Source organism: Pristiophorus japonicus, unplaced genomic scaffold (assembly GCF_044704955.1).
Source record: "Pristiophorus japonicus isolate sPriJap1 unplaced genomic scaffold, sPriJap1.hap1 HAP1_SCAFFOLD_253, whole genome shotgun sequence".
Classification (NCBI taxonomy): Eukaryota; Metazoa; Chordata; class Chondrichthyes; family Pristiophoridae; genus Pristiophorus; species Pristiophorus japonicus.
In genome coordinates, this window is record NW_027252263.1 from 384,984 (window position 1) to 398,089 (window position 13,106).

The 13,106-nt window shown below is 46.9% G+C and overlaps 1 protein-coding gene across 1 annotated transcript in view; it reads right to left on the bottom strand.

Annotated features, from left to right (window-relative positions):
• The window catches only part of nipblb (NIPBL cohesin loading factor b), a gene marked incomplete at its 3' end in the record, with an annotated part of 524,975 nt that overhangs the window by 371,531 nt on the left and 140,338 nt on the right, over nt 1–13,106 (bottom strand). The window lies entirely within an intron of this gene.

Consider the following 13,106-nt stretch of genomic DNA (forward strand, 5'->3'; position numbering starts at 1 on the left):
CTTGGTCGGGTCGGCGCGGAGAGAGTGTGAAGAGCGTGGCAGCTGACCGAGTCACCGAAGCTGGGCCTGAGAAATGCTGCGTAGAATATGGCCAGGTCGTTGTCAGCAGCACCCGGTAAGTCTCATTATCATAGACAGTCCCTCGGAATCAAGGAATACTTGCTTCCGCTTTAAAAATGAGTCCTTAGGTGACGGAACAGTCCAATATGAGAGCCACAGACCCCGTCACAGGTGGGACAGATAAGTCGTTGAGGGAAAGGGTGGGTGGGAATAGTTTGCCGCACGCTCCTTCCGCTGCCTGCGCTTGGTTTCTGCATGCTCTCGGCAACGAGACTCGTAGTGCTCAGCGCCCTCCCGGATGCACTTCCTCCACTTAGAGCGGTCTTCAGCCAGGGACTCCCAGGTGTCATTGGGGATGTTGCACTTTATCAGGGAGGTTTTGAGGGTGTCCTTGTAAAGTTTCCTCTGCCCACCTTTGGCTCGTTTGCCGTGAAGGAGTTCCGAGTAGAGCGCTTACTTTGGGAAACTCGTGCCAGGCATGCAAACGATGTGACCCGCCCAACGGAGCTGATCAGGTGTGGTCAGTGCTTCAATGCTGGGGATGTTGGCCTGGTCGAGGACGCCAACGTTGGTGCGTCTGTCCTCCAAGAGGATTTGTAGGATCTTGCAGAGGCATCGTGTGGAAATGTATTTTTATCTAAGCTGATACCATACGGTATTTGTGTGCCCATTGCAATATATATCAAAATGGAGTCCTGGTCTTTCCAGAACTTTCTGCTTTTTAGCAGTCAGCTTGCATAAACAGCTAAACCTGGTTTGAGATGGCTGATGGCCATCAGACAGCTAGGAGACAAGTCATGCTGAGACAAGTACCCCCCCCCCCCCCCCATGGTGCTCTCCTATTGTCTACACGACACCAGTTCCATGTCACCCCACTTTTCCTATGTACTCCATTCCACCAGCCACTATCTCTTGTAGAGACCTCATCCTTTTGATGTAAACGATAAACTGACCAGGAAATTGAACAATCCTGACACAATACAAGACAGGTGATAGCCCATTACATATGATTCATGGAGTAATGGCCGGCTGGCCAACTGATAACCCTGACAAAAGGAAATATCTGTAAACCATGTCAGGACCAGGATATAGTAATTAACTCTTTATCTGTATTCACTGACTGAGAGACAGAGCAATACACAGGGAGAGGCCAGAACTTGGGTTTTACTGTATAAATATCTTGTGAAGCTGTACCATTTGGGAGGTGTTCACTTAGCCCTTGACTGAGTGTGACCTGCCCCTTGCTAGCAAGTAAATTAAAGAAACTTCTGCCGGAGCTGTAAGTGTCGGAGTAATTCTTTTCGGAGGTCGAGATTTCGACAATCGTTGGTGGTATTGCTCCAGCGACTTGGTGTCTACTGTACATGGTCCATGTCTCTGAGCCATACAGGAGGGTGGGTATTACTACAGTCCTTTAGACCATAAGCTTGGTGACAGTTTTGAGGGCCTGGTCTTCAAGCACTCTTTTCTTCAGAACACGGCCAGGTCGTTGTCAGCAGTGTGGTCAGCATTACCCGGTAAATCTAGAGTACTGCTGACAACACTAGGGTCGGCGTGACCTCCCACAGTCCGGAGAATTCTCTGGTCCTGCACCGGTCAGGTCCCAAGGGTGCCAGACTGGGGAGGTACAACTGTACTATAAATGAGGGCGACATGGGATGGTGAAATGGGAACTGTGAAGTGAAGCACTTTGGGAGGACTGATATGAAAAGTGCAGATGAAGAGAAAGACCTTGATGTCCACATACACAAATCCTCGACGGTGGATGGGCAAGTTGATAAGGTAGCTCAAATGCATATGGGATACTTGGGCTTATAAATAATAGAGGAATAAAATATAAAAGCAACGAGATGGTGCTAGAACTTTATAAATCACTGGTTAGGGTATTGTGGACAATTCTGGGCACCACACCAAAAAAGACGTAAAAGCCTTAGAATGGGTACAGAGGAGATTTACCCGGGGTGAGACACTTCAGTTATAAGGAGGTTGGGGAAGTTCAGACAGAGATGGTTAAGAGGTGACCTAATTGGGGAGGGGGTTCAAAATGATGAGGTTTTTGATAGAATAGAGAAAAATTATTCCCTCTGGCGAGAGTAGATAGAAAAAGAGCTCTTCCATCTGGTGACTGGGTCAATCTCTTCTTTCGTATGGTAGCAGTAAAAAAACAAATTATCAATATCCAAGTCAGATATCCAGGCCAAAGCATCCAGTGTACCAGCGTGGATATCATGTAGGCTGCCTGTGAATTCCCTCTGAGGGCAGTGCTCAATGATGTGCTCCAGGGTCTAATCAGAAGCTTCAGTCGCAGGATGGGGTGGCTTTAATCTTCCATCTATGGAGAAGGTAGCAGCATCGACTATGACCAGTTCTGAGGCGGTTGATGGTTGTCCACTGCTTGCGAGGAAGGTTTGATCCTTCAGTTGTACTATGCGGTCCTCCAATCGTACTGTGACGTCCTCCAGTCGTCTTGGGTAATCCTTGCCACTGGACCAAGACCTAGCTCTGTCAAGCCCGTGTGGTGGCTAGTGTGCAACGTTAAAAAAATCCATGCATAGGCATCTTCCACCCTTTAGGATGCAGTTCGCAATTTCCACCCTTCATTGAAACACCTGTAAACTCATCTTTTTTTGGCATGGAAGTAAGTCATCCTCGTTTCGAGGGACTGCCTATGATGATGATGATAGGGTCCATTGTTATGACGCAGTTCTTCTAAGCACGTCGCCGGTCATCAAGAGTGAGGGGAGATCGCTGAAGGGCATCGACAACAGGCCAAAATGGCCTTCGAGGTTCGAAACGAATTAGTGGTAGGTTGGTCAGGTCGGCCTGGATCGTCATGTCCTTGCTGGTATAATAGTTGTATTCTCTGGATATTCTGCATATATTCAGCATATTCACAGCGTAGTTATGGTGATGCGATGTTTGCAAGCACAGGTAGCTACGGTGTTGGTGTCGATAAAGACACACCGGTGGTCATTCTCAGTCTCATCCCGAGAGCATGCAGAGATCAAGCGCAGGCAACGGAAACAGCATGCGGCAAACCAGCCCCACCCTCCCTTTCATAGAAACATAGAAAATATGTGCAGGAGTAGGCCATTCGGCCGTTCGAGCCTGCGCCACCATTCAATACGATCATGGCTGATCATTCCCTCAGTACCCCTTTCCTGCTTTCTCTCCATACCCCTTGATTCCCTTGGCCGTAAGGGCCATATCTAACTCCCTCTTGAATATATCCAATGAACTGGAATCAACAACTCTCTGCGGCAGGGAATTCCACAGGTTAACAACTCTCTGAGTGAAGAAGTTTCTCCTCATCTCAGTCCGAAATGGCCTACCCCTTATCCTAAGACTGTGTGCCCTGGTTCTGGACTTCCCCAACATCAGGAACATTCTACCCGCATCTAACCTGTCCCATCCCGGCAAAATCTTATATGTTTCTATGAGATCCCCTCTCATCCTTCTAAACTCCAGTGTATAAAGTCCCAGTTGATCCAGTCTCTCCTCATATGTCAGTCCAGCCATCCCAGGAATCAGTCTGGCGAACCTTCGCTGCACTCCCTCAATAGCAAGAACGTCCTTCCTCAGATTTAGACCAAAACTGAACACAATATTCCAGGTGAGGACTCACCAAGGCCCTGTACAAATGCAGTAAGACCTCCCTGCTTCTATACTAAAATTCCCTAGCTATGAAGGCCAACATACCATTTGCCTTCTTCACCGCCTGCTGTACCTGTATGCCAACTTTCAATGACTGATGAACCATGACACCCAGGTCTCGTTAGCACCTCCCCTTTTCCTAATCTGCCGCTATTCAGATAATATTCTGTCTTCGCATTTTTGCCCCCAAAGTGGATAACCTCACATTTATCCACATTATACTGCATCTGCCATGCATTTGCCCACTCACCTAACCTGTCCAAGTCACCCTGCAGCCTCTTAGCGTCCCCCTCACAGCTCACACCGTCACCCAGTTTAGTGTCATCTGCAAACTTGGAGATATTACACTCAATTCCTTCATCCAAATCATTGATGTATATTGTAAAGAGCTGGGGTCCCAGCACTGAGCCCTGCGGCACCCCACTAGTCACTGCCTGCCATTCTGAAAAGGACCTGTTTATCCCGACTCTTTGCATCCTGTCTGCCAACCAGTTCTCTATCCATGTCAGTATATTACCCCCAATACTATGTGCTTTGATTTTGCACACCAATCTCTTGTGTGGGACCTTGTCAAAAGCTTTACACCACATCCACTGGTTCTCCCTTGTCCACTCTACCAGTTATATCCTCAAAAAATTCCAGAACATTTGTCATGCACGATTTCCTCTTCATAAATCCATGCTGACTTGGACCGATCCTGTCACTGCTTTCCAAATGCGCTGCTATTTCATCCTTAATAATTGATTCCAACATTTTCCCCACTACTGATGTCAGGCTAACCGGTCTCAAATTACCCGCTTTCTCTCTCCCTCCCTTTTTAAAAAGTGGTGCTACATTAGCTACCCTTCAGTCCATAGAAACTGATGCAGAGTCGATAGACTGCTGGAAAATGATCACCAATCATCCACTATTTCTAGGGCCACACTTCCTTAAGTACGCTGGGATGCAGACTATCAGGCCCCGGGGATTTATCTGCCTTCAATCCCATCAATTTCCCGAACACAATTTCCCGCCTCATAAGGATATCCTTCAGTTCCTCCTTCTCACTAGACCCTCGGTCCCCTAGTACTTCCGGAAGGTTATTTGCGTTTTCCTTCGCGAAGACAGAACCAAAGTATTTGTTCAATTGGTCTGCCATTTCTTTGTTCCCCATTATAAATTCAACGGCTATCTGTCCCACCTGTGACAGAGACTGTGGTTCTCGTATTGGACTGTTCAGCCACCCAAGGACTCATGTTAAGAGTGGAAGCAAGTCTTCCTCGATTCCTAGGGACTGCCTATGATGGGGTCCATAACCAGACATCATAGATTCAAAATCATTGACAAAAGATCTAGACGGGAGATGAGAAATATTTTCACAAGTTGTTGGGATCTGGAACACTCGTCCTGAAAAGGCTTTATAAAGTGAGTTGGATAGATACTGGAGGGTGAGGAACTTGCAAGGTTAAGGACACAAAGTGGGACCAATGTCCCCTCTAAGCTGTCTGGAAGGTACCACACAGGCTGCTCAAAAGCTGCTCTCTCTGTGACCCCGCGCATGTGTGGCCGCTGCAAATTTAAAGGTGCCACGCACAAAATAAAAACGAAGAGCGAACATTGTGTGGGACTAAGCACGATTGCTCTTTCAAAGAGCCGGCACAGGCACGACAGGCCGACTGACCGACCTCCTTTTGTTCTGTCATTGTTCGATTTAGGGGAAAAAAAGGGAGTGGATGTGTTAAGATAGGAGCTGTACAGATCGGCGAACATGTGGAAACTGAGTCTGTATCGGCAGATTATGAAACATAGAGGGATGGAATTGAAACAACCAGATGAGAAGCCAGTGTTAGAAATAACTCCAATCAGAAAGGTAAGATGGAACCAAGTGGGTACGGTAGCATAGTGGTTATGTTACCGGACTAGTACTCCAGAAGTCTGGACTAATGATTGTGAGTTAAATCCCACCATAGCAAATTGTAAATTTAAATTCAGTTAATTAAATATATCTGGAATAAAAAGCTAGTATCAGTAATGGTGACCATGAAGCCTATTGAACTGTCTTAAAAACCCAACTGGTTCAGCAATGTGCTTTAGGGAGGAAACCGCCCTTACCCAGTCTGACCTATATTTGACTCCAGGGACACACGGCAATGGGGTTGACTCCTAACAGCCCACCGAGCTGCTCAGTTGTACCAAATCGCTACAAAAAAATACATTAATAAAACCACAAGCAGCACCTGGCATAGAGATAGGCATCAGATTCAGACACGACAAATGTATACCCGGACAATCGACCCTGCAAAGTCCTCCTCATTAACATCTGGGAACTTGTCCCACATCGAGAGCTGTCGCAGAATCATACCCATCAGCCAATGTCCCAGACTTCTCCATCACGCCATCCCTGGGTATGTCCTATCCCACTGGCAGGACAGACCCACCAGAAGTGGCACCACAGTGGTACACAGTCAGGAGGGAGAGGATCTGGGAGTACTCAACATCGACTCTGGACACCTCGAAGTCTCATAGCATCAGGTCATACAAGGGCAAGGAAACCTCTTGCTGCCATGCTCCCTCAGCTGATGAAACAGTGTTGAGTATGTCAAACACCACTTGAAAAAAGCACTGACGATAGCAAAGGCACAGAATCTACTCTGGGTGAGGGAATTCAAAGTCCATCACCAAGAGTGGATCGGTAGCACCATTACTGACCGAGCTCGCCTAGTCCTGAAGGACATAACTACTAGACTGGCGGTGAGAGAACCAACACAAAGGAAAAAGCAACTTCACCTCGTTCTCACCAAGTTACCTGCCGCAGATGCATCCGTCCATGACAGTATTGGAAGCAGTGACTACCGCGGTCCTTGTGGAGACAAAGTCCTATCTTCACAGAGAAGATCACAGAAAATTACGACACAGGATGAGGCCATTCAGCCCATCGTGTCTGTGCCGGTCGATAAAGAGTTACCAAGCCTAATCCCACCTTCCAGCTCTAGGCCCGTAGCCCTGTAGTTATTGCTCTTTAAAAAGGTACTTGGATGTGCACTTAATGTGATGAGGGTTTCTGCCTCTACCACCCTTTCAGGCAGTGATTTCCAGACCCCCACCACCCTCTGGCTGAAGAAATGTTTCCTCGTCTCCCCTATAATCCTTCTACCACTTACTTTAAATCTATGCGCCCTGGTTATTAATCACTCTGCTAAGGGAAACAGGTCCTTCCTATCCACTATCTAGGCCCCTCATAATTTTATACACCACAATTAAATGTCCCCTCAGCCTCCTCTGTTCCAAGGTAAACAACCACAGCCTATCCAATCTTTCCTCATAGCTAAAGTTTTCCAGTCCTGGCTACATCCTTGTAAATCTCCTCTGTACCCGTTCTAGTGCAATCACGTCCTTCCTGTAAAGTGGTGACCAGAACTGCACACAGTACTCTTTCTGTGGCCTAACTAGTGTTGCTGACAGTTCGAGCATAACTTCCCAGCTCTTGTATTCTGTGCCTCGGCTAATAAAGGAAAGCATTCCTCATGCCTTTTTAACTATCTTATCGACCTGTCCTGCTACCTTTTATACTCCAATGTTCCTCTGATCTTCCACACCTCGCCAGATCCTCCCATTTAATGTGTATTATTCCCTTGCCTTGTTGCCCCTCCCCAAATGCATTACTTCGCACTTTTCCGGATTGAATTCCATTTGCCACTGTTCTGCCCAACTGACCAGTTCATTGATATCTTCCTGCAGTTTAGAGCTTTCCTCCTCACTATCAACCACACAGCCTATTTTGATTTCTGCAAATTTCTTCATCATGCTCCCTACATTTAAGTCTAAATCATTAATATATACTATAAAAAGTAAGGGACCGAGTACTGAGCCTAGTAGAACCCCACTGGAAACACCTTCCAGTCACAAAAACACCCGTCAACCATTACCCTTTGCTTCCTGCCACTGAGCCAATTTTGGTTCCAATTTGCAACTCTCCTATGGGCTTTTACTTTTTTGATCAGCCAACCATGTGGAACCTTATCAAAAGCCTTGCTAAAATCCATATAAACTACATCATAAGCATTGCCCTCATCGACCCTCCTTGTTACCTCCTCAAAGAACGCAATCAAGTTAGTCAGACACGACCTTCCCAAAACAAATCCATGCGGACTGTCCTTGATTAATCTGTGACTTTCTAAAGGAAGGTTTATACTGACCCTCAGAATTGATTCCAGTAATTTTCCCACCACCGAGGTTAAACTAACTGGCCTAGAATTACTCGGTTTATCCCTTCCTCCCTTTTTAATCAATGGTACAATGTTAGCAGTTCTCCAATCCTCTGGTACCATTCCTGTAGCCAGGAAAGATTGAAAAATGGTGGTCAGAGCCTCCGCAATTTCCTCCCTTGTTCTTTTAGTAGTCTCAGATATATTTCATCCGGTCCTGGCGATTTATCTACTGTCAAAGATGCTAAACAGGTTAAAACTTCCTCTCTTACTCTGTTTATCCCGTCCAATATTTCACTATCTTCCTCCTGAACTTCCAACGTCGGCATCGTCCCCGTCTTTTATCAAGACGGCCGCAAACTATTCAGTTAGTACCTTACCCACATCCTCCGCATCGACACATAGATCACCATTTTGGTCCCGAATAGGCCCTACTCTTTCCTTAGTTATCCTCCTGGTCTTTATGTAATTGTAAAACATCTTTGGGGTTTCTTTGATTCTACTTGCCAATATTTTTTCATGTCCACTTTTTGCTTTCCTAATTTCCTTCTTAATTTCACCCCTGCACTTGCTCTACTCTTCTCGGCTTTCTGCAGTATTGAGCTCACAATATCTGATATAGGCTTCTCTTTTTTGCCTTATCTTATATTGTATGCACCTCGTCATCCAGGGAGCTTTAAATTTGGCAGTTCTACCCTTTTTCTTTGTGAGAACATGTTTACCCTGAACTCCATTGATCTCCCTCTTGAATGCCTCCCACTGCTCTGGCACAAGTAACTCTTTCCAGTCCACTTTTGCTAAATTACTTCTCAACCTAGTAAAATTGGCCCTCCCCCGATTTAGAACCCTTAGTCCTGATTTTACTTTATCCTTATCCATAATTATGCTAAAACTAACTGAATTATGATCACTGCCACAATAATGTCTCCCACTACTCCTTCCACCTGCCCAGCTTCATTCCCTAACACTAAATCCAGAACTGCACCACCCCTCCCCCCCCCAACTTGTTGGGCTTGCTACGTATTGGCTATAAAAAGTTCTCCAAAATGCAATTTAGGAATTCTGTGGCATCTGTACCTTTTACACCCATAGTATCCAAGTTATTAGGGCAATTGAAATCCCTGACTATTACTGCCCTTGCACTTGACAGAAAGTTGCCTACAAACTTGCTCTTCTATCCCCCTCGGACTGTTTGAGGGTCTATAGTACACTCACAGCAGTGTGAGTGCACCTTTTTATTCTTTAGTTCAATCCATATAGACTCATTTGATGACCACTCTAACATATTATCCCTCCTCACAGCTGTAATTGTTCTTTAATTAATACTGCGATCCCCGCTCCTTTTGTAACCCCCTCTCTATCTCACCTGAAAACCCTGTAACCAGGAATGTTGAGCTGCCATTCCTACCCTTCTTTCAGCCACGTCTCAGTAATTGCTATATCACGTGTCCCCACATGTCTATCTGTGCCCTTAGCTCATCTGCCTTATTTCCCAGACTCCTTGCATTAAAGTATATTCCATTTAGCACTGCCAAGCTGCCTTGTTGTCCATTTCCTAGCCTTTGTTTCCTCTGCCTTCCAAACTCACTAATTTTCTGCCTTCTATTTCCAGCTTGGCTTCTCTCCCTTCTGACAATGCTCTCAGGTTCCCATCGTGCTGCCAAGTTAGTATCATCATAGGCCGCCCCTTGTATCGAGGATGACTTGCTTCCACGTCAAAAAGGAATGAGTTCACAGGTGTTTCAATGAAGGAACTAATATACCAGATCCCAACATGTTAAAGGGTGGAGAAAGCATGTGCATGGAATTTTTTTTAAACGTGGCAAGGGTTAACCAAGATGACTGGAGACCAGCTCTGCTGCACGGACCAAGTGCGCATAAATGTGTATAAGTTAGTTTAAATCCTCGCCAACAGCACTAACAAACCCTCCCGGCGAGGATACTGATCTCGGCCCTGTTGAGGTGCAACCTGTCCAGCTTGTACAGGTCACATCTCCCCCAGAAGCGGTCCCAATGCCTTGGGAATCTAAAGTCATCCCTCCTGCAACATCTCTCCAGCCACGCATTCATCTGCTCTATCCACCTATTTCTGTACTCAGTAGCACATGGCACCGTGATTAATCCAGAGTTTACAACCTTTTGGGTCCTGCTTTTTAATCCTTCTCCTAGCTCCCTAAAATCTGCCTGCAGGACCTCATCCCTCTTTCTACTCATGCCATTGGTGCCGATATGAACCACGACATCTGGCAATTCACCCGTCCCCTCAAAATGTCCTGCAGCCGCTCAGTGACTTCCTTGATCCTGGCACCAGGGAGGCAACATACCATCCTGGAGACACGTGCAGAAATGCCTGTCTGCTCCCCTGACGATTGAATCCTCTACCACTGTGCGCTTCCACTCTCCTTCCCCCACCCCCCCACACAGCTGAGCTACCCGTAGCACCATGGACTTGGCTCTGGCTGCACTCCCTGGAGAAACCATCACCCCCACCGTACTCAGAACAGAGTACTGGTTGGACAGAGAGATGCACTCAGGGGTCTCCTGCATTGCCTGCCTGGTCCTCCCCTTCTGTCTGCCGGTCATCCATTCTCTCTCTGCCTGCTCATTCTTTAGCTGCGGAGTGACCATCTCTAGAAACGTGCTATGCACGAAGTTCGCAGGCTCGCGGATACACCGCAGTGACTTCAACCCCTGCTCAAGCTCCAAAACATGGAGCTTGAGTTGGTGCAGCTAGAGACACCTCCTGCACTCCCAAAGTGTCCAAGACTTCCCACATGGCACAGGATGTGCATTCCACGGGACTGAGCTGCCCTGCCATTCTTCTATTTATTAGATTAGTAACTAAAGTTTTTTGTATAGCTTCCGGTGCTAGCTTAACCCACTGACCACGTTTAGAGAATAAAAAACCTTAATACTCACCAACCAATCACCGATCTACCTGCTGCCTGTGTCGGCACATTTGAGTTTCTGCCTGTGTCTAGCCGGACCCGCTCCCGGACTCCCAAACTCACTCTCTCTCCCGGAGACTCTCCCTCCCGGAGACTCTCTCATTTTGTGTGGCACTAACCACCATGCCTAATGGGATAGATTCATAACAGATCTAGCAGCTCAAAACTAGTGTTGTAAGGCACTGTGGGCACAATTGGATTCCACCACAATCTGTAACCTCATGGCCCAGCATATCCCTCACTTGCATTACCAGGCAGCCAACCCTGATTCAATGAGGAGTGTTGAAGACCATGCCAGGAGCAACACCATGCATACCTAAAAATGCAGTGCCAACTTGGTGTAGCTACAACAGACGCAGGCTGAACAGCAGAGGCAGAATGCTAAGACAGAACTAAGTGATTCTACAATCAACAGGGCAGATTAAAGCACTGCAGTTCTGCCACATCTAGGCGTAAATGGCGGAGGACAATTAATCAACTAACAGGGGGGGGGGGGTCGGATCCATGAGCAACCCCATCCTCAATGACGGCAGACCCAGAACGTAAGTGCAAAAGACAAGGTTGAAAAATTCACAACCATTTTCAGCCAGAATTGCCACGTGGATGATCCATATTGCCTTCCTCTGGAGGTTCCCACCATCACAGAAGCCAGTCTTCAGCCAACTCGATTCACTCCACGTGATAAAGTAAAGACTGATCGCACTGGTTGTTGCAAAGGCTATGAGTCCCGACAACATCCCAGTTTTCATGCTGAAGACTTGTGCTCCGGAACTAGCCGCGTCCCCAGCCAAGCTGTTCGAACATAACATAAGAAATAGGAGTCATCGGCCATTTGGCCCCTCAAGTTTGCTCTGCCATTCAATAAGATCATGGCTGATCTGATCCTGGCCTCAACTCCACTTTCCTGCCCGTTCTCATTAGTCTTCGACTCCCCGATAGTTCAAAAATCTGTCCATTTCCACCATAAATATATTCAATAAACCTGTTTCCACAGCTCTCCGAGGTAGAGAATTCCAAAGATTCACGACCCTCAGAAGAAATTCCTCATTTCTGTTTTAAATTGGTGACCCCTTATTCTGAAACTATACCCCCACTAGGGGAAATATCCTCTTGCTACTGTTGTAGCAGGACTTCCCTACTTTTATACTCTATCCCCCTTGCAATAAAGGCCAACATTCCATTAGCCTTCCTGATCACTTGCTGTACCGCATACTAACTTTGTGTTTCATGCACAAGGACCCCCAGATCCCTATGTACTGCAGCATTTTGTAATCTCTCTCCATTTAAATAATTTATTTTGTTATTCTTCCTAACAAAGTGGATAATCTCACATTTTCCCACATTATACTCCATCTGTCAAATTTTGCCTAGTCATAGACTCCAAGTCATAGTGAACATTTTCATTGTGGCGTACGAAAGCATGGGCCTTACACTAAACATCCATAAGACAAATGTCCTCCATTAACTGACCCCGCCACACAGCACTGCCCCCCCTCCCGCGTCATCAAATATAGAAACATAGAAAATAGGTGCAGGAGTAGTCCATCCGGCCCTTCGAGCCTGCACCACCATTCAATAAGATCATGGCTGATCATTCCCTCAGTACTCCTTTCCTGCTTTCTCTCCATTCCCCTGGATTCCTTTAGCCGTAAGGGCCATATCTAACTCCCTCGCGGCCCTGGACAACGTGGACCACTTATCATACTTCCTATTATCAGCAAGGGCAGACATCGATGACGAGATTCAACATCACCTCCAGTGCACCAACGCAGCCTTCGGCCGCCTGAGGAAAAGAGTATTCGAAGATCAGGCCCTCAAATCTGCCACCAAGTTGAAGGTCTACAGGGCTGTAGTGATACCCACCCTCCTGCATGGCCGAGAGACGCGGACCATATACAGTAGATACCTCAAATCGTTGGAGAAATACCACGAACGATATCTCCACAAGATCCTGCAAATCCCCTGGGAGGATGTCTGCGTTCTCGATCAGGCCAACATCCCCAGCATCAAAGCACTGACCACACTTGACCAGCTCCACTGGGCAGGCCACATTGTTCACATGCCTGACACAAGACTCCCAAAGCAAGTGCTCTACTCTGAACTCCTACACAGCAAGCGAGCCCCAGGTGGGCAGAGGAAACGTTTCAAGGACACCCTCAAAGCCGTCTTGATAAAATGAAACATTCCCACTGACACCTGGGAGTCCCTGGCCAAAGACCACCCTAAGTGGAGGAAGTGCATCCGGGGAGGACGCCGAGTT